This window comes from Ursus americanus, chromosome 1, assembly GCF_024610735.1.
Source record: "Ursus americanus isolate L20-20 chromosome 1, mUrsAme1.1.p, whole genome shotgun sequence".
NCBI classification, from domain to species: domain Eukaryota; kingdom Metazoa; phylum Chordata; class Mammalia; order Carnivora; family Ursidae; genus Ursus; species Ursus americanus.
The window spans coordinates 57606994-57630641 of NC_142127.1; the positions used below are offsets into that span (position 1 = coordinate 57606994).

At 39.3% G+C, this 23648-nt stretch overlaps 1 pseudogene; it reads right to left on the bottom strand.

Moving 5' to 3' along the window:
- Positions 1-1416: 1416 nt before the first annotated feature.
- On the bottom strand, positions 1417-1814 carry LOC123798303 (large ribosomal subunit protein uL15 pseudogene; annotated as a pseudogene).
- Between the last annotated feature and the right edge of the window lie 21834 nt (positions 1815-23648).

The window sequence follows — 23648 nt, forward strand, 5'->3', positions numbered from 1 at the left end:
TCAAAAAGAAGAGGGGTTTATTTTAAGGAATCAGCTCACATGACTTCAGGGAGGCTGGCAAAGGCAAAATCTGCAAAGGAGGCTGGAGACCCAGGGAAGAATTGCCTTTTCTGGGCATCTCAGTCTGTTTTCTCTTAAAATCTTCAACTGATTGAATGAGGCCAACCCACATTATGGAGAGTTTTTTGCTTGACTCAGAGTCTACTGATTTAAATATTAGGCCCGTCCAACAAATTCCTTCACAGGAGCATCTAGAATAGTGTTGAACCAAATATCTGGGTACAGTGACCTAACCTAGTTGACACATAATATTAACCACGACAACCACTTACCCCTGAGCTGCTGCTTTTACTTTGGTATACATTTGTGTGTGTAGGAAAACAACAAAAACCATCCTGAAGCATACACCCTAGATTCTTTGCAACTAGAGGGGATTTGTCACTCTGGGCAGTGGGGAAGGAGGAGACACTTACTTTTTGGTGGCACTGTTCCATATTGCTCAATTTTTTTTTTTTCAGAATGCATTGGGATTACTGTTACTTGTATTTTCAAATTAGTTTTTAGTCAAAATAATGCATACTTATTGTTAAAGTGAAATAATACTACAAAGCTAATGGGGAATTTCAGAGGCCTCTGTTCCACCCCTCCCTACCCCTTGATTCCCTGTTCCCACAGACATTGACTTTAATTCTTTTGTTCTGGTTTTAAACTCTGTTTCCAATAGCACATTTATACTGCGAATTCTCGGCTTTCCAGTTTGAGACATGATCTACTGACAGGACGTTCTATCTTGGGACATGGAGTTTACAGCCACCCTTTCCCTGGGCTCTCTCCTGGTTTCCCTCATTTCACTCTCCCCAGACCACATCACAATTGGCTGAAGTATCTATTCAGTGTTACATTATCATGGCAGCCTAGAAGTTTTCCACAGCAAAGCAATGTAGTATTGTATGATTACATTTCCTTTCTTACAACTTTTCTCCCCTGAGAATTCCCTAATTTTATATGGTTTCCTTTTCTATGTTCTACTGTTAACTCGTTTTCAAACTGTTCGGTAGATCTCTAAAGCTCTTTCTAGAATTTAGCACGTAGCTAACAGATCAGTTTACATTTTCCCCTCGAAATTTGCACGCTTGGACTCTGTCTTCCATTCCAGTCTGAATCATATACTATTTAATAATTTCTTCCCCGTTCATTTTATCTGTATTAGTTTTCTGGAACTCTTATTAATGGATACGGCAACTCCTCTCTTGATTCTATTGTTTTCTTATTTCTTCTCTGTTAATTTCAGGTTTTTCTGTTTTGTTTTTTTTTTTCTTTTCTTTTTTTAGAAACTCACTTGTTACCATTTAATGAAGCTCCCTCCTGGGGGCTTCAAGCTACCAGGACATAGCCCCCGCCCCCAAACACACACCCCTAATCTTTCTCAGCTCTTCTGAAGATTGTGGCCTTCACGACGACAGGCTGTTTGGGGAGCCGTCCATTCCCTAAAACTCTCCAGTAGCCGGATGGCACCACATCGACGACAGGAGCAGCCCCGGTCTTGTTTTTGGCGGCATTTGCCTGTGTCTGCTCGCTGCGGTCCATGGTCTATCAGGGTTGACAGCTGAGCAGAAGCTCTGGTTCTTCTTTCAGTGGTAATGACTCACACTGACTTTTCCAGAGTAACCCGGGCGGTGTTTGTCGAAGTTGACCCGGCGGTGATGCACGCCACCAGCATGACCCCGGCCTCCCGGGTGCTTCCCGGGTTTGCCTTTGAGGCCGCGGCTCACGTGTCCCCGAAGTGTCCAGGTCTTCCTCAGTCGGGATGGCATGTCGGCAGCCCAGATGAAAACGCTGTTTTTCTTTTCTAGGAGACCTCTTCAACATTACCTCCTGACCTGCTGTTGAATCTTTTGTATGTTATCTTTTTTAGTTTTCAAGAGCTCCTTCTCATTCTCTGTATGTTCCTTTTTCTGGTTTCGTGTTCACGAAGGTACTGTCTTCTCTCTCTCCTCTCGTTCTACTGCCGTGCTTACTGCATTGTCCTGACTGTTCCTGCTTATTTGCTCTGGTTTCTGGGTTTCACATCAGAAGATTCCCTTAAATGCCGCGTGATTCTTGACTGTTCCTGTTTAAGAGTCGGTCACTAAAAAAGCTGACGGGAAGTTCTATGTGCGTGGTTGTGCTTCTGGATGGTGTGGGTTTCACCTGAGGATGAAAAGGATTTTCAGTGGTAAAAACTGGCTAAAGGGCCAGTATAGGTAGGGTTTTTCTTTTGGGTTTAGTTGACCAACCAAAGGAATCTTCAAGTTTTCAGTGCGGGAGTTAAAATCTTGCTTGCCAACATCTGAGTACAGAGTGGGGTGGGGGTGGGGAAGGGACAATATTACTACTGTTGTTATGCAGACATTTTCTTTAATATCCCTATTTTCCACAGATGTCTCACCCTTTCTTTAGCTGTCTGTTGTCCTGGAAGCACTTATAGTAGAATGGTGGAAGGTTTGTACAGTGTGGGGGTGGGAGTCTAGGTGTCTAATTGCCATTGGACAAACTTAACTTTCAGTGCTCCGTGCCCAGGCTTCTGCCTTCAGACATACCAGATGGTTCCAGTTCTGAGGCCTTCCCATAGGCCAAAAAAAAAAAAAAAAGAAAGGAAATAGAACTTAGTTTTCCTCTTAAGTTTTCTAATTTATGTTTGATGGTTAATGCAAAAATTATAACACCATTTGGTGTGGTTTTAAATGTGTGCAGAGAAAAAATTTAAAGCGATTATAACCAGAGGAAGAGAAAGTGATGTTATAGGGAGGTGAGTTTTCTGTATTTCACTGAAACTGGTGAAAGGTTGACGCTGGTAAACTGTGGTGTTATGTGTAGCTGACATATACCTAAAACAGTAAAATATGTGCAGAGACACCCAAAACACAATAGATGAAATAAAATTCTAAAAAAATGTTCAAGTAACTCAAAGGAAGGCAAGAAAAGGAAAAGTAAGAAACTGAAAACAGAACAAAAAATAAAATGACAGACTTACACTTTGTCATATCAATAAATACACTAAATAAAAGCTCTATACCAATTAAAAGACAAAGATTGGCAGAGTAGATCAAAAACATGACCCAAGGGGTGCCTGCATGGCTCAGTTGTCTAAGCGACCTCCTCTTGATTTCGGCTCAGGTCATGATCTCAGGGTCATGAGATGGAGCCCAATGTTGGGCTCCACACTTAAGATTCTTTCTCTCTCCCTCTCCCCCTTCCCCTCTGCTCTCGCACTCTCTCTCTAACAAAACAAAACAAACAAACAAAAAAAACCACATGACCCAACTATTCAGCTTGTAAGAAAGTTATTTAAAAGGTAATTGTATAGGCAGGTTGAAAGTGAAAGGATGGAAATATCTACATTATGCTAACATTAATCAAAGGAAAATAGGAGTGGCTATATTAGACTTCAGAGCAAAGAACAATACAAGATATAGAGAGGACATTCTATGATGATGTAATTGTCAGACTACCCAGAAGACACAGTAATCCTAAATATGTATGCACTAAGCAGTGGAGATGCAAAATGTGTGAAGCAAAAGCTGATAGAACTGAAAGGAAAAATAGAAAAATCCACAATTATAGTTGAAGACTTCAATCCCCCTTCCTTACCAATTGTTAGAGCTAAAAGAAGATCAACAAGTATATAAGAAAAACTCAACACCATCAACGAATAATGTCTAATTGACATTTATAGAACACTCTAACAATAACAATACATATTTTTAAGTACCCATAGAGCATACACCAAGATGAACCAAACCCTGAGCCATAAAACAAAATCAACTTTTAAAGAATTGAAATCATGTAGCGTGTGTTCTCTGACCACAAAAGTATCAAAATAGAAGTGAATAAAAGAGAGATAGGAACCTTTCCAAATACTCAGAAACTAAACAATACACCTCTAAATAATCCATGCATCAAAGAGGAAGTCTTAGAAGAAATTTTTTTAAAAATTCACTAAACCATGTGAAAATAAACATGTAACATATCAGAACTTCTGGAACACAGCTGAAGCAATGCTGAAAGGAAAGTTTATAACATTAAATATTTATATTTGAATTTATTAGAAAAAAGGAAAAGTATTAAATCAATGATAGAAGCACCCACCTCAAGAAACAAAAGCAGAATAAAACCAAAGCAAGAAAAAGGAAATAATAAAGATAAGAGCAGAAATCAATAGTATTGAAAAGAGAAAATCAATGCAAATAAAATAGCTGGTTCCTTGGAAAGTTCAATAACATTTAAACCTCTAGCAAGACCAAAAAGAAAAAAAAGAAAAGACACAAATGATCAATATGAGGTGGAATGAACGAGAGATATCACTGCCCAACCTGCAGATCTCAAAAGTACAATAAGAGAACACTGTCGGTAACACTACAGACGTAAATTTGCCAAGTTAGATGAAATGGACAAATTTTTCAAACCAATCTACTACACCTCACCCAATGAGAAATAGCTGACTTGAGTAGCCCTATGACTATTAAGAAAATTTAACTCATAATTAAAATACTCCCAAAAAAGAAATCTCCAGGCCCAGACACCTTCACAAGCAAATTCTATTGAACGTTTAAAGGAAGAATTCATGCTAATTCTATACAATGTCTTCCAGAAAAGAGGAGATGAGGGAATAATTCCAACTTATTTATATAAAGCTAGTAATAACCTGATACTAAAACTAGTGACAGCAACAACAAAAAACTACAGATGACTATCCCTCATGAATATAAACACAAAAATGCTTAACAGTAAATAGTAAATGAAATTGAGAAATCTCTAAAGAGGATTTGTGACCAAATGGATTTCATTCCAGGTATGCAAGCCTGCTTCAATATATGAAAATCAATATAGTCCACTATATTGACAGACTAAAGAAGAAAAAAAAATCACATCAAATCAATTGATGCAGAAAAAGCACTGGACAAAATGTAACAACCATTCATGATTAAAAATCTCGGAAAAAGAGAAATAGAGAACTTCCTTAGCTTGATAAAGATAATCCATGAAATACCTATGCTTAACATCATTCTTAATGGTGAAAGATTGATTGCTTTCCCTCCAAGAGGAAAGCAAGGATGTCCACACTCACCATCCTTCTTCCATATGATGCTGGAACTTCCAGCCTGTGCATTAAGGCAAGAAAAGGAAATAAAAAAAGGAATACAAGTTGGAAAGGAATAAAGCTGTCCATATTGCAGATGGCATGGTTGTTTGTGTAGAAAATCCCAAGGAATCTATAGAAAACCTCTAGAACTAATAAGTGAGTTCAGTAAGGTCACAAGCTTTAAGATAAACATACAGAAATAGATTCCTGTGTACTAGCAAACAAGACTAAACATTGAAATAAAAATACAGTACTTAAAATCACTCACAGGAGCACCTGGGTGGCTCAGTTGGTTAAGTGTCTGCCTTCAGCTTAGGTTATGATCCCGGGATCCTGGGATCAGGCCCCATGTTGGGCTCCCTGCTCATCGGGGAGTCTGCTTCTCCCTCTCCCTCTGCTGCTCCCCCCTGCTTGTGCTCTCTCTCTGGTTCTCTCTCTCAAATAAATAAAATCTTTTTAAAAAAAATTAATCACTCACAAAAGGAGAGAAACACTTAAATCTAAGAAAACACTAGGGACCTGTATGCTGAAAACTACACAAGACTGATGGAAGAAATCAAAGGTCTATATAAATGCAGAGACACACCATATTAACGGATTGGCAGACTTAACGAGCAAAGGTCCAGTCTCTCCAAATTGATATATGTGTTTTAACTCAATTATCAAAATTCCAGCAAGGTTATTTGTAGATATTGAAAAGATTATTCTAGAATATATATGGAAAAGCAAAGGACCTAAAATAGCTAAAACCAATTGGAAAAAGAAGAAAGTGAAAGGAATTTGTGTACCCGATTTCAAGACATTATCTAGCTCTAGTAATCCAGACTGTGTGGTAGTGGCCGAGGACTTAAAAGGTGACTGACATCTGTAGACATCTGAGGAAGGTCATGCAGCTTTGTCCTTGATGACCTTTGCATATGGGAATCCGGTCATGTCGTTCCTGTAAATCTTAGCATAGCATAGTCATTTCTGTTCATGCTCCCTTTTCTTGTTGGGCAAGGTGGGTTTTGGGTAAAGAGTGGTTTCTGCAAATCTCATCTGTAACATGCCTACATGCAGCGCTAAAAAGTTTTTTAAACTATAGGTCACAGCAGCAAGGGAAATAGAAGCAATGTGGAGTCAGATACGCTAAGTTTCTCCCAATAACTTCCAGTCTAAATTTGGGTCTGAAGGCAGAAGTCTGATGTCCCAGCTCAAAGAGAAAATTCTTTCTTATTCAGCCTTTTATTCTATCAGGCCTTCAAGTGATTGGATGAGGACAACCTACACTGGCGAGGGTAATTTGCTTTACTCATTCGACAGATGCAGATATTAGTCTCATCTAGAAACCCCTTCACAGACCTACACAGAATAATATTGAACCAAATATCTGGGTACCCCATGGCCCTTCCAGTTCACACACAAAATTAAGCAGATAGTGACTGTTGAAATTTAGTGAATACGGTGAATATCAACAAAAGAGGCATTTCAACAGTAGAGAGTTTTTATGGGTCATGAAGAGAAGTCCGGCATTCCAATGCATTCCGCTTTTAGGAGGGCAGTTGGCCTCGCCCACGCTGGGCTTCGTGCCTTTGGCGTTCTCCCATGCCCGCCCTTCCCCCGGTTCTGCGACCTCAGTTTCCCCAGGTCTCATCCGAAACCTGTGGCTTCTTCCCTGTCTCAACCTATTTTCCAGCTGCCCCTGAGTACTCGGGATCTTCTTCGGGACTTGTTCAAGATTTTCGTTTTGTGAGGTTCCCAGAGTAATCAAAACAGCAGAACCACGAAGTCAGGTGTCTATTTAACAAATTAACCTGTCAACACAACAACTTCCCACGGTTTTTATTCTTCTGCCACTTACATCTCCCTCTCTCTCTGCGGCTCTGGGCGTAGTCGCAGTGGCAAGATAATGGCTGACCTCAAAGAGCACAGTTCTTGGGCAAGGTTGAGCTGAGTACAAATGGGCCTGGTTTCGTTTCTCCTCTACTTAAGATCTCATACACCTTCCCTACTTCTTTTCACTTCCTAATCGTTCTCCACTTTTCTACCTTGAGAGGTCTGATGAGCCACTAGGGCTCCTCCAGTGTATTTTCCTAACCCCCGGGGGAGGTCAGCCCAGAGCATGGAGGCCGCCCAACATCCCCGACTCTTCGGGCAAGACTGTGCTGCAACCCAGGTTTGCAGAGCTTGTCAAACTGTGAGTGAAATGGTTTTAGTATTTCATTACTTGAATTTTATGCCGTTTATAAATAATTTCTCCCCTCTGAACCAAAGTAGTCTTTCCTTTTATAGAAGAAAATAGAAACCAGTTTTTGTCACGGGTACGTTAAATTTGCATTCACATTCAATGTGACAAATATTTCTTCAAATGAAAATTTTCACAGGTGGTTTTATTGGTTTTTTAAAAAGCCACATGTAATAGTTTCTTTTAATCATGTACTTTTTTTTAGGTTTAAAATTTATTTAGTTTTGAATGGGGACTATATCCACATGGTTTAAACTACAAAACATCTCCTTCCCCCCTTGCCTTCCAATTCAGCCAGTTCCCCTTAGTGGACGTACTTTTTCTAGCTTTTTATTTGTCCTTCCAGAGAGCCTATATAGTCGTGATAGAAGACCTATATTTTTATGCAAGCGGTAGTATTCAAAACCCATTGTTCTACATGTTGCTTTCCCCCACTTACCCAATTTCTTAAGAGATTGTTCCAGGACAAGATAAAGATCCATTTTATTCTTTACGTGTGTGGCATAATTTATGTAAGCAGCTCTACAGATCAGCTGTGAAGCTATCACAAATAATTATATAATCTTAGGCCAGCATATCTGTAGGTCCTACAGTGTGGAACGATGGCCCAGAAATTGACCCACCTTTTTTTTTTTTTTTTTTAACAGCCAGTTGTTAACCATAGAATTTTCATGTACTTGATAGATAAAGCAAAAATGGTTTTAAATAACGTTTTAATTTTAGTTGAATTTTATCAGGACGTAGATCATACGACTTGGAAATTTTATGTGTACTTGTTTTTACTACTTCTTTCCTTTTTCCCTTTTATATTCTCTTGTCTCTTTTTCTTTTTCTCCTCCCTTTCTTCCTTCCTTCTTTGCTCACTCCTTCCTTCCTTCCTTTCCTCTCTTCTTCCTTTATTTCTCTTTTTCATTTTAGAAGATCCCAACAGCTACCCTTTGGTTTTTATTAATGGGCCGATTGAGAGCTACGTAGCCACTAGGTGGTGGTACAGGAACATAGGGAGACGTATTTTCGTAAACAGTCGTGGAATTATTTTGATTTCCTGCTCAGTTTTTAAATTGCTATACACTGGGGTCCTTAAATGCCTCCTAAGGGATGTCACTGTGATTGCTGTTTAGCAGTTGAGCCGACATAAAATTGATGTTGAGCTTTACAACAGCTGTTCTAGACCACTTTATGTCGATGCTGAGACTTTTTAAAAATGCTCATTGCTTGAAAATGTTAACTCTTCAGTAAGAATCTGTTAGGTTTTCTGAGTGATTTGAAGGGCTTGCTTATATTTCTGACTGATTTACATATCTTACAATGTTACAGTGGAGACTACTTAGAATTTATAATCCTGCTTTATTTAGCTGACGGAATTTTCAGTAAAGAAATGACAGTTTCCTAGCTACTTCCTATGGAAACGACAAAAGGCATCTGCTTACTATGGTTTTACCCTATCGACTGCAATCTGCTGTTTTATTCAACCTCGCAACATTGATCTTCATCTAAATGAGTCAAGCATGTATTTAAAATGATTTGGGAATTTGATGTAAAAGTGTCTTCAGTGTGTGGGTTAGCTTAATTAATTTTTGGAAGCCTACCTTGTCCCTTTTAATATTCCGAATCTCTGCTTAGACATTTTGGATTGGTTAATTCCCCTTAAATCACACACACAGAAAGGAATCCAGCATAAATATTGAAGGATCTCTGCTGACATTGGAACCGTCTGATCCTTTGCATTTACCTTCTGCTGAAGTTCGGTATAACACATTCAGCACTGGACTGTGGTTGCAGTTACCTGGGAACATTCTGCTGGAAGCCAGCACAGGCACACTCTGATCCTATCTGGGTCCCTGTCGGATTCCTAGAAGTGGATATACAGTGGCTCTCCTCTGTCCCCGCATGTCTTGTCAAGTGGCAAATCCACATCTTCCCGAGAAGTAACCTTACAGCAAAGTTCCTACTGACTTGCTGTGACGCGTTGGTTATTTTTGGATGGGCATCGGTCAGTCACCTCATTTCCATAGCTATTGGTCGTTCTGCATAGCATTGTTACTAGTGCTTGCTGGGTTAGCACATGAAGAAGCAAACATTTTAGCTGAATTATCTCGCAGGTTTTGATGATAATGGTGCTGTCTTACCATTTAACACGTGCGGGCTTCCTAATGAGGTTCTATGATCTGGTATCCAGCAGCGGTCTGCTAGAACGTCACACCGGAAGCCTTCATGTGAGGCATTCGCTGTTTAACTAAAAGGAAAAATGGCTTCTTCGTACCTGGTAATACGTTAGGAAAAAAAAAAAAATTGCGGGGTTCAATTCAGTGGAAGAGCACTAATTTAAAAGAAGCATCCCTTAGATGATGAAACCGTTACAACGTTGTTCTAGGAAATAAAATCAACCACAGCCGATTCCTTGGTTTTATTAGAAAAGATAGCCCATTTTGTGATCTGTAATGTTTAAATCAATTGAACGATCCTGAAATCTCTCCCCTGAAATGGCTATTACACAGCTTGCAACCTTTTGTTCAAGAGATTAAGTTTGCATCTCCTCACATTATCTCCTTGTAATTGGAAAACTTTCATTTTGACAGAGAAAATGTGCCAGTATCCCTGTGAGCTCTGCCACAAGCCAATGCAGAGTGCCATCTGGAAGGTGCATGCCCAGGCCCTGCGACAGCCTCCTGTCGGCTTGTATCTGGAACTTTGCAACAGAACAACTAATAGCATCTTAAGCTCCATTTGTCTAGCTCGCTAGTGCTCTTGGCAGAGGTCATAACCAGCAGTGGTTTTGTTGATTTGCTGCATCAAATGTAATTAGGTTAAAGCGTTCACTGACAGAGGCTCTGATAATGGCATCAAAGCCTCGGGCTTAAATTTACCCATTGTACCAAATTTAAGTTTAGATCAACAAAGACATACTAATTTCATCATTGGGACAATAGAAAATAATTTTTAAAGATGCTTATTTGAGACAAGATTTTTTTTCTTTTGGACTTCCATATTGTTTTTTTATTATTATTATTAATTTTATGTTTCTTTTGTTTTTTAGTCACTGGTTTCCAGTGAAGGGTTTGATCTTTCCTGCAAGGAAAGACCATGTCATATGTATACAAGCCATACCTCCCTCCCAAACCTTACCTTTGAGTACATTATGGAAAATGATAAGCCATTTTTCAAGTTCTATCAAACAACTTTGAACTCTATGAAACTCAACAGTTTCATACTTGTAAGGGGAGAGGTAACATTATTACTGGGCCTTTAACTCTTGCTTACTGGAAAACTCCAACAGTGCCAGAAGCCTGTTTATAAATGAGTCAGTTTCAGGCTCTGAGTAAGCTAGAGAAACCATTACTTGGGGTTAAAGTTAGGGCAAGGCTGGGCCCAGAGCGTAAGATAAGGCTTTGGCTGTTACTAAGAGCCATAAGGAAACTACAAAAGTTTTCTGCTTACTGCGGAGAAGGCAAAATTCAGCAGAAGTAAGGTTGATCGGTTTCACATATAAATGTTGTCCAACAAGTCAGCAGGGGTCTGTGTTAGAGAGGGAGAGCTTGGGCCTGGGCCCTGCAGGGGGTAGCATTTCCCCCAGAATGGTTGTGCTCAGTATCTGGATGGGGCCCATTGAAGAACGGGCAGAGGAGTTAAGGATGATGTCATAAGCACAATAATAATGATATGTGAAATACCTTTTTTTATCGGCTTCTCAATTTCCTCTCACTTTTATGGGTTCTCGACTCTACCTCCAATACTAGATCTCACAAAAAATCACTCTGAAATTTCCAGGGGATGGCAGTCATTTCTGTGGACTTTGTCCCTCATTGTGGAAGCTGTCTTAGTTGGAGCTTTCCAGGTATGCTGCTTTTGATAAAAGCAGTAGGCATATGTGAGAATGAGGTTAAGTAAGTGTTTATTTGAGGATTTAATATCGTATACACTGTAGGAGTAAAGCAATTATCATGCTGTTAATTTCATATTCATGTATGGCTTATTTATTTGTTGTTTACCTCTCTGCATAATGAAAATGCCATGGAAATCTGCTGCTTCTGGTGCTCTAATTTTAAATGAAGCTAAATGTCATGTATAATTTTAAGTTACAGATTGCTAATTCTATTTTATTTTAAATACTCTATGAGAAGCCCCTTTGTTCTTCCAGAATCCTTTTTAAGAAGAATTAAAGCATAATTGTCTAAGTAATTATAGAATAGGTAATTAATAGATTAAAACGAATCTGAAGCAGTATAGGTACATTTTGAATCGTATAGCTCTCTGAGCCTTTATGTGCGTGCCTGCGTGTATGTGAATTTCTCCGATTCAACACCTTAATTGCTTTTCTGACAAATACAATGTAGTCAGAAAATAATAACCCACAGCCTCTACTGGGAAGTTATTTGTATCTGGCCTACTTGTAATCAGGCGGCAGTCAGGGTTTGGTGAAGGGCTTTGGAAAGCTCCAGGGTAACGCGGTTGTCATTTAGAACCAGTCACTGGCAGAATTCTAAGTTCGTCTTCTGCGAATGTAATTTAAAAAGGAAAGGAAGGAAAGAAGGAAGGAAGGAAAGAAAGGAAAGAAATCCGTATCCAGTGCATGTGAAGTCCCTTTCCAGTCTGGGAATCCGCTCAAGTTGTATGCCTCGGATTCCTCTTCCTGACCCTTCCTGCTCTTCTCTGCTTATTACTAAACCCATATCTGGAACCAGAGTGGTGGGCCATCCAAGTTCTTCTAAGTATTTTATTAATTGGACAAGCATCACCCTGGGCCTACCATATGCATAGATAAGGTCCCTACTCTTGGGTGGCTATAACCTGATGGAGAAGATAACATATAGATATGAAATATTGAATAAATAATACTGCAAGTCAGTATACATTTAAATACTCCAGAGGCAGAAATTGTTGAGGAAATTCATTTCTGCAAACCCTTAACACAGTCTGCAAAGCTTGGTATGTGCCAGTTGTTCAATTTCCATTGTTATTTACAAAAGTGAAGCTTTGAATTAAGAAAAAAAATGCACCATCTGCCTACCCATGTAATAATGCTTGGTTTTATTCCCAAGCATATCAACCACTGGCTTGGCATTTTAACTAACTGAAGCACTTTTCTCATTAGAGTGTGTCTGTGTCTACAAAGGGCCTTTTCTCCTGGTTGCTCATTTTCATATTTTTGCCCCCTTGCTCTGCCTTTTGCTGGACTCGCAGCCTGCTCTATGTAAGGATGGCAGGCTTGTCAGATGACCTTTGCATTCAAGTACCTCATATGCAGGCTACGCCTGACGCCTGTCTTTGGCCAGTTACTTATTCAATCACTCCTTTTTATCAACTAACTGTATAATCCATATTATACTGTTTTCTGTGGACACACAGGACATCTACAGCTCTTTGAGGATACGAAGAAGTATGCTATGATGCCCGCCCTCGACTAAATTTCAGTCAAAGGAAAAATACATATAAAAATACTCCATTTTAAGCAGAAGTTTCTAAGTGCCAGAGTGAATGTTACACACTTATTCATTCAGTCAATCATTTACTCAACAAATATTTATTGAGTGTTGTGATGTGTCAAGTACAGTGTGATTCACTGGAGATATAAACATGCATAAATCATCCACTGTGCCTGCTCTGCTCTTAGAAGAAGTAGATACCATCACAGGAGAGAATTTTGTTGCTCAAAGCGTGTCCACAGGTGGGCAGCACAGGCGTCCCCTAGGAGCTTGTTAGAAATGCAAACTCTCAGGCCCCAACCAGGTCTGTTGAATCCAAATCTGCATTTTAACCAGATGCCCGAGTGACTTGAAGTTTTAAAAGCACTGGCTACAAGGAGCGTAGAATGCTTTGTAAGGGAGCTGAAGTAAGAAGGAGCCACCAAGTCTTATTAAAAGAGGCAGAAAGGCAAACTTAGGCAGGTTAAAGTCCTTCTCTTATTCTGTTGAGCTACTGTAACAGTATCATAGACCAGGTGGCTTATAAACAACAGAAGTTTATTTCACACAGTTCTGGAAGCTGGGAATCCAAGCTCAAGGCGCCGGTAGATGTGGTGACTGATGTGGGCTTGAGTCCTGGTTTGTAGACCTCTGTCATCTTTCTGTAACCTCACAGGGCAGAAGGAGCAGTGAGACTCTGGGAGTCTCTTTATAAGGCTGATCCCATTCATGAGGGCTCTGCTCACATTGACCTAACCACCTCTCAAAGGTCCTACCTTCTAATACCATCACACTGGGGAATCGGTTTCAACATGAATTTTGAAGGGACACAAACATTCTGCTACAGCACAGGGAATTAGATACAATCTGAATACGAGTCAGGAAGGGAAATTTTGGAAGCTAGCTTTTTAATCCTGTAATTGGTGATGATCCACAGAAAGTAGATTGATAATGTATGATAATATGGAATTCAAAGCCGGGAGGAAGGAGAATGGTTTAGATTCTAGACTCCAGAAGTAGGGATGGGCTGCCAATGGTGCAGCCCCTGGGAGTAGGACTTTTCTTATCCAGAGCCTGTGGAGATAACTATTAATACTCTCAAAGGTGATTTTTAAATTGATTTTTTAGGCCTGATGTTTTTGAATCCCAAAATTATAGTGACAGTCAACAAGTAGATACAAATCAACATATCGCATTTTATATATACCAATTTTTCTGAAACACATCTAATTTAGTAGACCTTAGATATGGGAGAAAAGGAGGTATTGGGATCAGTAGTCTTGCTTCAAAATTAATGGAGGATGTTATTTCAGGGGGAAAAGACCGTTTACATCTTTACAAGGAATTCTATCTTTATAATCAAGCGAAGTCCTCCACAAGAGTATGAGAAAATGAGTTTTATCAGTAGTGCCTTTATCTACTTCAATCATCCTTTCTGTTATCTGCCCCCCCCCCCAACTCTGTGGTCTTTAACACATGAGAAAATGAAGAGAGCATTATGGTGAAGTCCGATGAGGGTAATACAGGGAGGGACTGATGACCTAATCAAGTGCATCTTTTGAACCGCACTGTGCCATGTGGTTTCTGCCCTCATGTCAGGTCCATCCTCTACACAGGGATCCTTCCATTCTCAGGTTTGTAAGAATTTGAGGGGCTGACTCCAGTCAACCTTATGACAATCCAAAAAGTTTACATTTGCTTATCGGGCTCTTAAGGCTGTCTCCAGATGATATTGTTTCTGGGATGTTTGAAAACGACATCCGTATCTCCTGTTTTATGGGCATCTGGTAGTGTGGCATTCTGTGGGCTTTACACACATGACTTACCCGCTCCCAAACCTGAGCTGACAGGGAGAAGCCTACAGCTCTCCCATAAATGACAGACTCAATCAGTGAGACACAAGCCTAGAGCAGCGCGCCGGGCAGCTTACCTTACAGAGCTCAGAGAATACCATTTGAAAATGTTCAGTGCTGCTCTTTCAAATGTATCAGCAGAATGGTAAGAAGGTATTCTTTACTCTGAGTAGAATGTCTCCAAACAACTTGATAAATCCCGGATTTTAATTTTTAGCCGTAAACCTAGGAAGCTGGAGAAGTACATGTGGCTATGTAGGGGTCTGGAAGAAGAGTTTTCTAGCTGGAGGTAAGGTCCATAGGTGACACTTTGGTAGCAAATTGGAAGATTCATTGATCTAAAAATTTGGAATAATATCTTCAAAGTGAAATTATTTTATTTTAACTTACATGGACTCTCTGTTGGGGTGAACATTCTCTACATGGCCACAGAAATGTCCCCTTGTCAAAGGAATTAGTAGCTATATTGAGCATTAGTAAATGGATACTGTTTAAAGGCCAATGATATGTGTCATAATTTTGAGTTTCATAAGAAAGCGTGCTGCACTACAAATATGAGGTATGTGGTGGGTGAATATTTTGCTGGTGGCTATTTTTTGACATTTAAGGTAGATTTGATATTTTACTTACGAAGATCATCTGGAGCCGTATATGATAAACCAGTCAGGTGGTCATTTCTAGCGAACTGTCTTAGGTCAGAAAAAAAGATGGAAGGAAGGGTGAATGGAAGGAAGGAGAGAGGAAGGGGGGGGGGAAGACCATGTAACTATGAAGAACAATTTTACACTTATGTATTGAAAATTCTTGCTTGGTTCCAAATGGTAGCAGCATTGGCCTCACAATTCCTTCCAGAAAGACTGTGATGGCAGCAAACGGTTGAATATACATCTTGCAGTGCGTTTGTCCCAAATAGGTTTCATTGTTCTTTAGTAAGATTTAATGCATATGAATTACTTAATTTTAGCAAGAATTCTTCAGTTATTATTTCTATAATGAGAGCCACACTAAATATACAAGAGAACTGTTCCTATCATTACTGATAATAGAAGTTCTAAGTTACATTTTTTTATATATGAGAACGAGAATTAACAACACATCATGAAATTGGAAAGTACAGAGCAAGTAAGAATATTTTTTTTTAATTCCTCAAAGAATCACTGCATTTTATGAAGTAATTCGTTAAAACCAACAAATACCATTTCTGAAATTATGAAGGGAGAGTCCATTCCTTGCTAACAGACACTCTGAGGCCATGTTTTTTTCTATCTACATTGGACATCCTTCGGCAGAGACTGGGTCAACTCTGTATTTTGTCTTTCTTTATGCTTCTTTCTCACCGTGTCAAAGTCCAACCGGTGAGAATGACTCAAAATGGCTTTCGCAGTTAAGGAAAATCAAAACACAACAGAACAAAAAACCGGGTGTTAATGGAACGACTGCGTAGTGACTGGCTATTGGAGTTCAGCCAGTGAAAGAGAAAAATGTGGTAGCAAAAGTGGCACCACGTAAATGATTATCAGTGGAAAAAATGTCACACATCATGTGGCCTCTGTCTGTTAATTTAATGTGATGCACTTGAGTGTAAAAATAATGGGCTCTGTCAGCCTTATTAATTATCTATGCTTGTTCTGGAAGTCAGGATTGTGAAATGCCTCCGAACCACCTGATGTAACGGGCCATTTTAGAGCTTTACGTGCAAGCCTCTGCAAGAGCAATTGCAATCCCGATGGCTAGATCGTCTGCAGTTGGGGATGTTGTACCGAGCTGGACTCACATAATAGCGATATTGGCCTCAAGATGACGGAATAATCAGTCTTTCTATAGTGGATTTCTTTAGCTTGGTGGGACAAATTTCCTAGTTAATGAAACCATTCTGATGCCTAGGGCACTTCTTGAGCTCAGGCTGCCTCTGTTTGTCCATTATAGTTTAAATACACGGCATTTATGTTAATGCAAATTAGCCGGTTACAATTCCTGATGTGCACTTCTTCGGTGTATTTACTATGGCCCTCAGAAAGCTGGGAGACAAGCTAGCCAGATAGTGCTCTAACACTGGGAACTATTAATACCTTCGTGTCTGAGAATTTGCTAATGGGACATTTTAAGAAGGAAATGTTTGTGGGTGAGATGCTGTGAAGAAAGATCTGGCTGCTGAGGGCCATTGCTTCTTTCATTCCTCAAGCAAGCTGATCCATTTTGTGTTTGTGTGTGTGTGTGTGTGTGTGTGTGTGTGTGTGTGTACATTTACACTATGAACTGCTGAAGGATAAAGAACATGTCTCTTTTTCTGCCCTGGATCTTGGCCCTGTGTTAAGTACCCAATGACTTTGTAATACGTGTTTGTGAGGGGGTGGGTGTTCTAGTGAAAATACATGAAGACCTAGATGATGATGATGATGATTTATTTAAATAGACTTTAAGATCTGATCTAGCTGTTTAGATTTTAATATGTTGACCTTACAAAGTTTAGGAGAGCATTTTGTTGCTAATGTCTTCTATGCAACTATTATGTATCTTGTATTCAAGGAATAGAGTCTTCTTAGATCATTCGTGAAGGAAAAAAAAAAAACCATAATGAAGGGATTAATGTTGAAACTTGATGTCAAATATTCAGGTCCACTTGTCATAAGAATTATGAAACATTCTAATTAGATGAAGATCAGTATTTACATAGTTTCTTCTGGTAACTAGATTGATAACCAGATTTAGTTATGCCACCTAGATGTATGGCTCACCAACACGGAATAATTAGTAACCAACAAAACTTTTCCCTTTACTCTTTAACACTGAGAGCTAATTGTTCAGCTAAAGTCATGGGGCTTTGAGTAAGTCAGTTAACACTCCTGAACTTTGGTTTTATTGTAGACAATGGAGGGAGTAAGGTGGAACGCTCTCTAAGGCCCTTTTTAGCTCTGAAAAGATTTGGCTCTGTGATCCTGCGCGTCTCTGAGTGTGTCGTAAGTAAATGATATTACACTGTTCATACCAGGGAAAGAATCACCCTCAGCTATCTGATATGGCTCTTTTTAGTCAGTTATTCTAGATTATATAACCTATTCATTTTCTTTATAGCTTTTACCACAGCCTCTAATTACCTTGTTTGTTTATCTTCCTGCTTAGGGTTTGCCTCTCCATGAGGCTAGAGACTCTCTTGCTCACACATTGATGGCCAGTGCTTAGAAAAACTGAGTGCCTGGCCCACGGGGAGTCCAATAAATACCTTTCAAATGAATGAATGAGTACATGAGTTCAGCTCTGCCCCCGGAGTACAGCCTCTTTACTCTTTAAAACAACTTCACTTGGAGTTCAGTGGGATAAAGAAGTGGTTGAAACGACCATTTATGTGAAATAATCACTAGAGGATATGATTGAATGTTTTGCTTCATACACACACACACACACATATATACACACACACACACACACATATATAAATATATAATCCATCTGCATTTTATTTATTTATGGCCTTATGACTTTAGCTAATCAAAAGTGGGATTTTCATCAGTAAGTTGTTTATGTGCTTGGTTTTGTTTTTGTTTTTAGCAACTACATTTAATTAGCCATTTTGTTCCTAAAATTTATGATTAGCTGTCATACCTGAGTACATAGTAATGTCTAGGTACATTTTTCATCATATAAATAAATTTGCCTATTATAGGCATGCATTTTCATGTGAGAGAAGAATTTTTATCATCACAAAATGTGAATTGTAAATTTTAGGATTCATTGTGGAAAGTAGTACATCTTGTAATTTCCTACCAAGCGATTAGAACATCACCTGTTCTTCCATGCTTCACTTATGTAATTTCCCATAACATGAAAACGTTGGAAAAAATCTTGTTTATCCTTCATAAACTGGCTGAATGACTCCTTGCTTCAACATATGTTCAAGTTAAGGTCAATGTGGGTGCTGTTTTCCGAGCTTTAAATTTGTGGCAAGGGTAGATCTTTCTTTGTGAGACATTACACTATGGACCTTGCCTCCCAGTAAAGTAAATCCTTTCAAATTAGAAAAAAAAAAAATGTCAATTGTGTTGGAATACAGGATTCTAAACATCCATGACCATAGAGTCTGTTACTGCCTGTTATAGGACTCTATAATCACTCTCTGAAACAGTTATAAAGGGAGCATTATCTTCTGTTGTCCTTCTGGTGTACATACAACATGAAATAGTTTTTCTCATAATGTTCATTTTTTTCCTCATGGAAAAGCTGTCAGATTTTGATAAAGTGTATTTATGACGATTTGTTGGAGACAAACCTTTGCAGCCTGTTTTGCCCCGTCAGTGGATCTGGGAACCGTTCCCGACAGTAGAGCTAAGCCCATGCGTGTTTCATAAACACACTTAAGATTACAAATTGGCCAGGAGGTAAGAACAAACCCAGTGACATACTAAGGAACACAGGTTTTGGTGGCATGGTAGAGGGGAAACGGAAGGAAAATAATTTGCATTTTCTTGCCTGCAAGACATTCGCTGTGCCTCAGCCACTGCGGGCAAGTGCACCCGTCAGTATGTCCCGCTGCGTAGCAAGAGTTGAACAAGAGAGTCTCATCACAAACTGCAGCCGGCGCCACACGTACGTTATACGTATTTCCACGGTACTTGCATTTTGATAATTCTTGAACTGCAACACATTGCATATTAATTAAGTACAACTGGTTCTGAATTGTCTTTAAAAAGGTGCAAATTATGGCTTCAAAGTGACCTGATAGAGGTGCAAATGAACGTTAGCACAACATTTCTAAAATGGAATCATTTTAAATATACATATATAGATGTGAATTCAGAGTCAGTCTACTTCATTTTTTGGTTGGGAGTTTACTGCCTCAAAATGGGAAATAAATGTGTGAATGCTATCAAGGGTGTGAAATCCTCCATTTGTACAGACTGGAAACTTGGTAATAATTATGAATATAGAAATAGCAGAAATTATACAAAAGTTTAGCAACATTTTAATTTTAAATGCAAGTATTTCAGGGGAAGAGTTTAAATCTGTTTGGAGAGATTTTCTTGCAGTGTTTGATACTAAAAAGTTAGGGATTTCCAACCAGCTTTCATAAATGCTAATTTTCTTGTAATTTTAAAACAGAAGATTGCATTGACTAATCTTTTTTATTTCAAAAGCTGCTTATTCTAAGTGTGTCTGAATCTGATAAACTCATGAGCCCCGACTTAACCCATCCTAAATGAAACTTAACCTTTTCTCTCTTCTCACATGAGTGGACAATGGGTCTCAGCTGCAAGGAGCATCGGCGAAGCTTGCCCAATCTCTAGGCCAGCTGGAAGGCCAGGCTCCCCTGCTCTTCAGCCAAATAGACGCTGGCGCTGAGTTACCCTGGGGCAGAGGTTTAACATGGCTTGAATGAAGCTTGGATTTCGAAGTATCCATCCCTTTAGGTTGATGTCACTGGGAGTCCAAGACTCCTCTTTCATTAACTGGCCTCTCACATAGACGGCAATAGCGACAGAAAACAGCCAACCACTAAAACAGTTGGTTCTTTTTTATTATTTGTAATTTTGTCTATTTGCATGAGAGCCTGGCAGCATATGGCCTGATGAATTAAAAAAAACAAAACCCTGTAAAGTCTCATCTATGGGCCAGAGCCTCCAGCTCATGGCATGAGCAGGGGCCAGTGGTGCTCCACCTGCCACTTGTCTGGAGGGTGGGGGCATAAACTGATGACCTACTAGGTTTCCACAGCCAAATAGCGCTCGGCCGATGCCATGATTTAATTCCTAACAGTACTGTCACAAATGGCTGCAAGTGGCAAGCCCACTGTTTCAATAGTAAATCCGATTGGCAAGCTACCTGCTCTTTGCCCTACCTACTATTCTATGCTAATTATGCCCTATCGGCTCACAGGAATAGAGAGGAGCAGAAATGCTTCTAACCAATGCCCACAGGTCAGTTTGAGGAGGGACACACAGGGCTGCACAGTCACATTATCATTCCCCGCTAAAGGGACAAGCAGCAAACCAGGGAGAGGAAAAAAAACACCTTGGCAGTGCATCCGTTTACTTCTGTTTTTACGTTTGGTCATTTCAAAGTCAAGATTTATATAGCCCTTATGTGTTGGTTTTTCTGAATTATCCATTTTCTTTAGCTGTAAAGTTGGGTCAAAGGAATATATTTTATGATTTCTTCTAAGAACTGAACATTTCTTTGCCCGAAACAAGGAAATTAAAATTATTTAGATTCCTACTTCAGAGTTAAACCAAGTTACAAACCTTATTTTTTTCCTTAATTTTGTGTGTATGTGATTATATAATGTCAAACCATGCAAACATAGAAACAATGTACAGACTTGTACAATTTAATTGTTATGAAGGTCAAAAAAAAAGTCATCTGGAAAGCCAAAGTCCATCTACTAACCCATTTTGATGTAGTTTAGAAATCTTTTATTTTTCTTGCATTTTAAGATTACTAAATACATGCATACTAAAGACATGTGAGTCAGAATTGCCAGCAGTCAAAGAAAGGAAGAAATAATTTGGGGGTGAAGAGCTTCTATGATCTTATGAAGAGAGAGATTTTCTTGATAAGCCACAGCAGACACATTCAGCACTGTGAGGTCGAGTATAGATAGAACAGTTTATGGCACAGAACACAAATCCCTGCTAAATGGTAAGCTTTGCTATCCCACTAAATCCTAAGAATAACTGTGAGGTATTTTATGTTTATTATGTTGTGTGCGACAACCAGTAATGCAAGAGCACTGACCAATCAAAATGGCAGCCCTGGAGTAGAATCCCAGAAGCCTCACTGCTCCCAGATTTTGACTCTTTGGTTCCTGAATTTGGGGGAGGTCCAGAGGATCCTGGTGTAGGGAGGCGCGTGCAGGGATTGGCAGGATTTGGGCAGAAGCCACTTACCAATATAGGAAAGTGCTTCAATTATTTATTAACCAGTATTAACTCCGTGGTGGCTGAACATCCCAGAGGTAGGCATGATTTTACAGATGAAGACATCGTGGCTTAGAGAGGTGGATTGATTTCTTCCAAATCCAGAACTCAAATCCATATCTGTCTCCAAAGACTGAATGAACTCTTCTATGTCATGCTGCCGCTGTAATGCTTCCTGGAAATTTTGCACTAAAGAGTTGAGTCAAATTTTTGCTGCTACTCCAGCTGAGCAATGTGGATAAAGATACCAGATGTGCCCTAGCAAGCGATGAAGCTTGCCTGAGAGTAGAGAAAGTCTATTGTAAACTCAGTGGCTTCTGATGTTCGGTTGGTACATGTTCCTCCATGTGACTGATGCTTGGTGGTTTGTGGAATTAAAAGAAAACCTGTGTAGTTGCGCTTTCATACAGAGAGGTGTGTAGGAAATACACCAGCCGCCTTTTTAGATAAGATGCAATTCTAGGTAAGGGCAAGTTATTAAACTATTAAAAATATTTGTTTCCAGTTGAGGTAATTTAGTTTAAACTGAACTAAGTGAACAAGTTTTATTTCAATTCAAAATGAATATAAATAACTAAAGCTTAAATTAAAAGGAATACTTTTAGGTTTACAATTTTCATGTATAGAAGTGAAATTTCTCCGGAGAGGTAGCATGTCTTAGGTGCTATATGGGAGTCGACTTCTTCCTAAGGAAACAAAAACACTTTGCAAAGAAAGTAGAAAGAGATGAAATGTTAAGCTCTGTCCCTTCTTTATGGGACCAATTAAGGAAAGACTATAGATACACTCAAAGTATAACCACATTCTATTTAGAAAAATAAGTTCAAGAACACTGATTTTACTGGCTAAAACGTAGCTGCAAACATTCCCTAATATATGACAGATTTTGTTCCAAATGTTTATTTGCAATTTAGTATTCAAATTTCCATATATAAAATTGAAATGGTAGTAGCTTTGTCCTCAGTCTAAATAGTAAAATTTATTTTACCTATAATTTACCTATTTTAAAATTTTATCTATAATGTTTTAGGCCCTGCTTTCTATGTATTGTTTATGAGAGGAAAAGCATTCTAAGTTCCAAGGTAGTTTACTGGAACATACTTGCATCTGGACCTCCAATCTTGACGTAAAGCAAGCAAACAAACCAAACCCATAGTTTAGATCACATCCTCCCGTATTTTCTCAGGAATAAGACAGAGAGAGGTTCATCAAGGGAAGGGTTGAAGGATGAGGTTATTTGCTTAGATTTGCAGTGAGGCATGAGAGTGAGGGGTGGGGGCACCTGGGGGGACAAAGTCTGTTAACCTCCACACTCTTGGTTTCGACTCAGGTTGTGATCTCAGGGTCTTGAACTTGAGCCCTGGTTGGGCTCAGCCAGGAATCTGCTTGCTCTTTCTCCCTCTCCCTCTGTCCCTCCCCCTATGTACAACCCCCCCCCCCAACCCTGAGTGCATGCAAGCGCTCTCTCTCTCTCCCTGTCTCTAAAATAACTCTTTAAAAAAATATAAAGATTTGCAGCGTAATTCTGGGAAAACGCTTTGAAGAATGCTGTAAATGAAAGTATTCCAAATCTAACAATTGGCATAGACTGTAGTACTTAAGAGTTTAAGAGCTGGATAGGACTTCCAAGATCACCAAGATAGGCATATCCTTCTAATTTGAATAAACCGAATAAGTTCTTTTTCCTCCTTCTTCCTTTAATTCACAAACACAGGTTAGGGCTAAAGAATCTTTACAGCTTTGCCTGGCTCATTTTTCTTCTTGGTATGGTCCAAGCTAGCTATACAGCAAGATTTACAGAATATTTGAAGCCTACGTGTTAAAAAATATTTATTTTTCATTGCAACCTTCTTTCATTAAAGCATGCATTCTGTTAGTAGAGTCTACTCATTGTGCAAATATTTCTTTAATTTCTATCCTGTGCACAGTATAATCTTAGCTAATGGGTAAATACAGAAATACATAAAATGTGGTTTCTACTTTCAAGATGATTATTTTCTAGGGGCTCCTGGGTGGCTCAGTTGGTTAAACGTCTGTCTCTTGATTTTGCCTCAGGTCATGATCTCAGGGTCTTGAGATCGAGCCCTACATCAGCTCCCCACTGGGCATGGAGCCTGCTTGGGATTCTCCCTCTCCCTC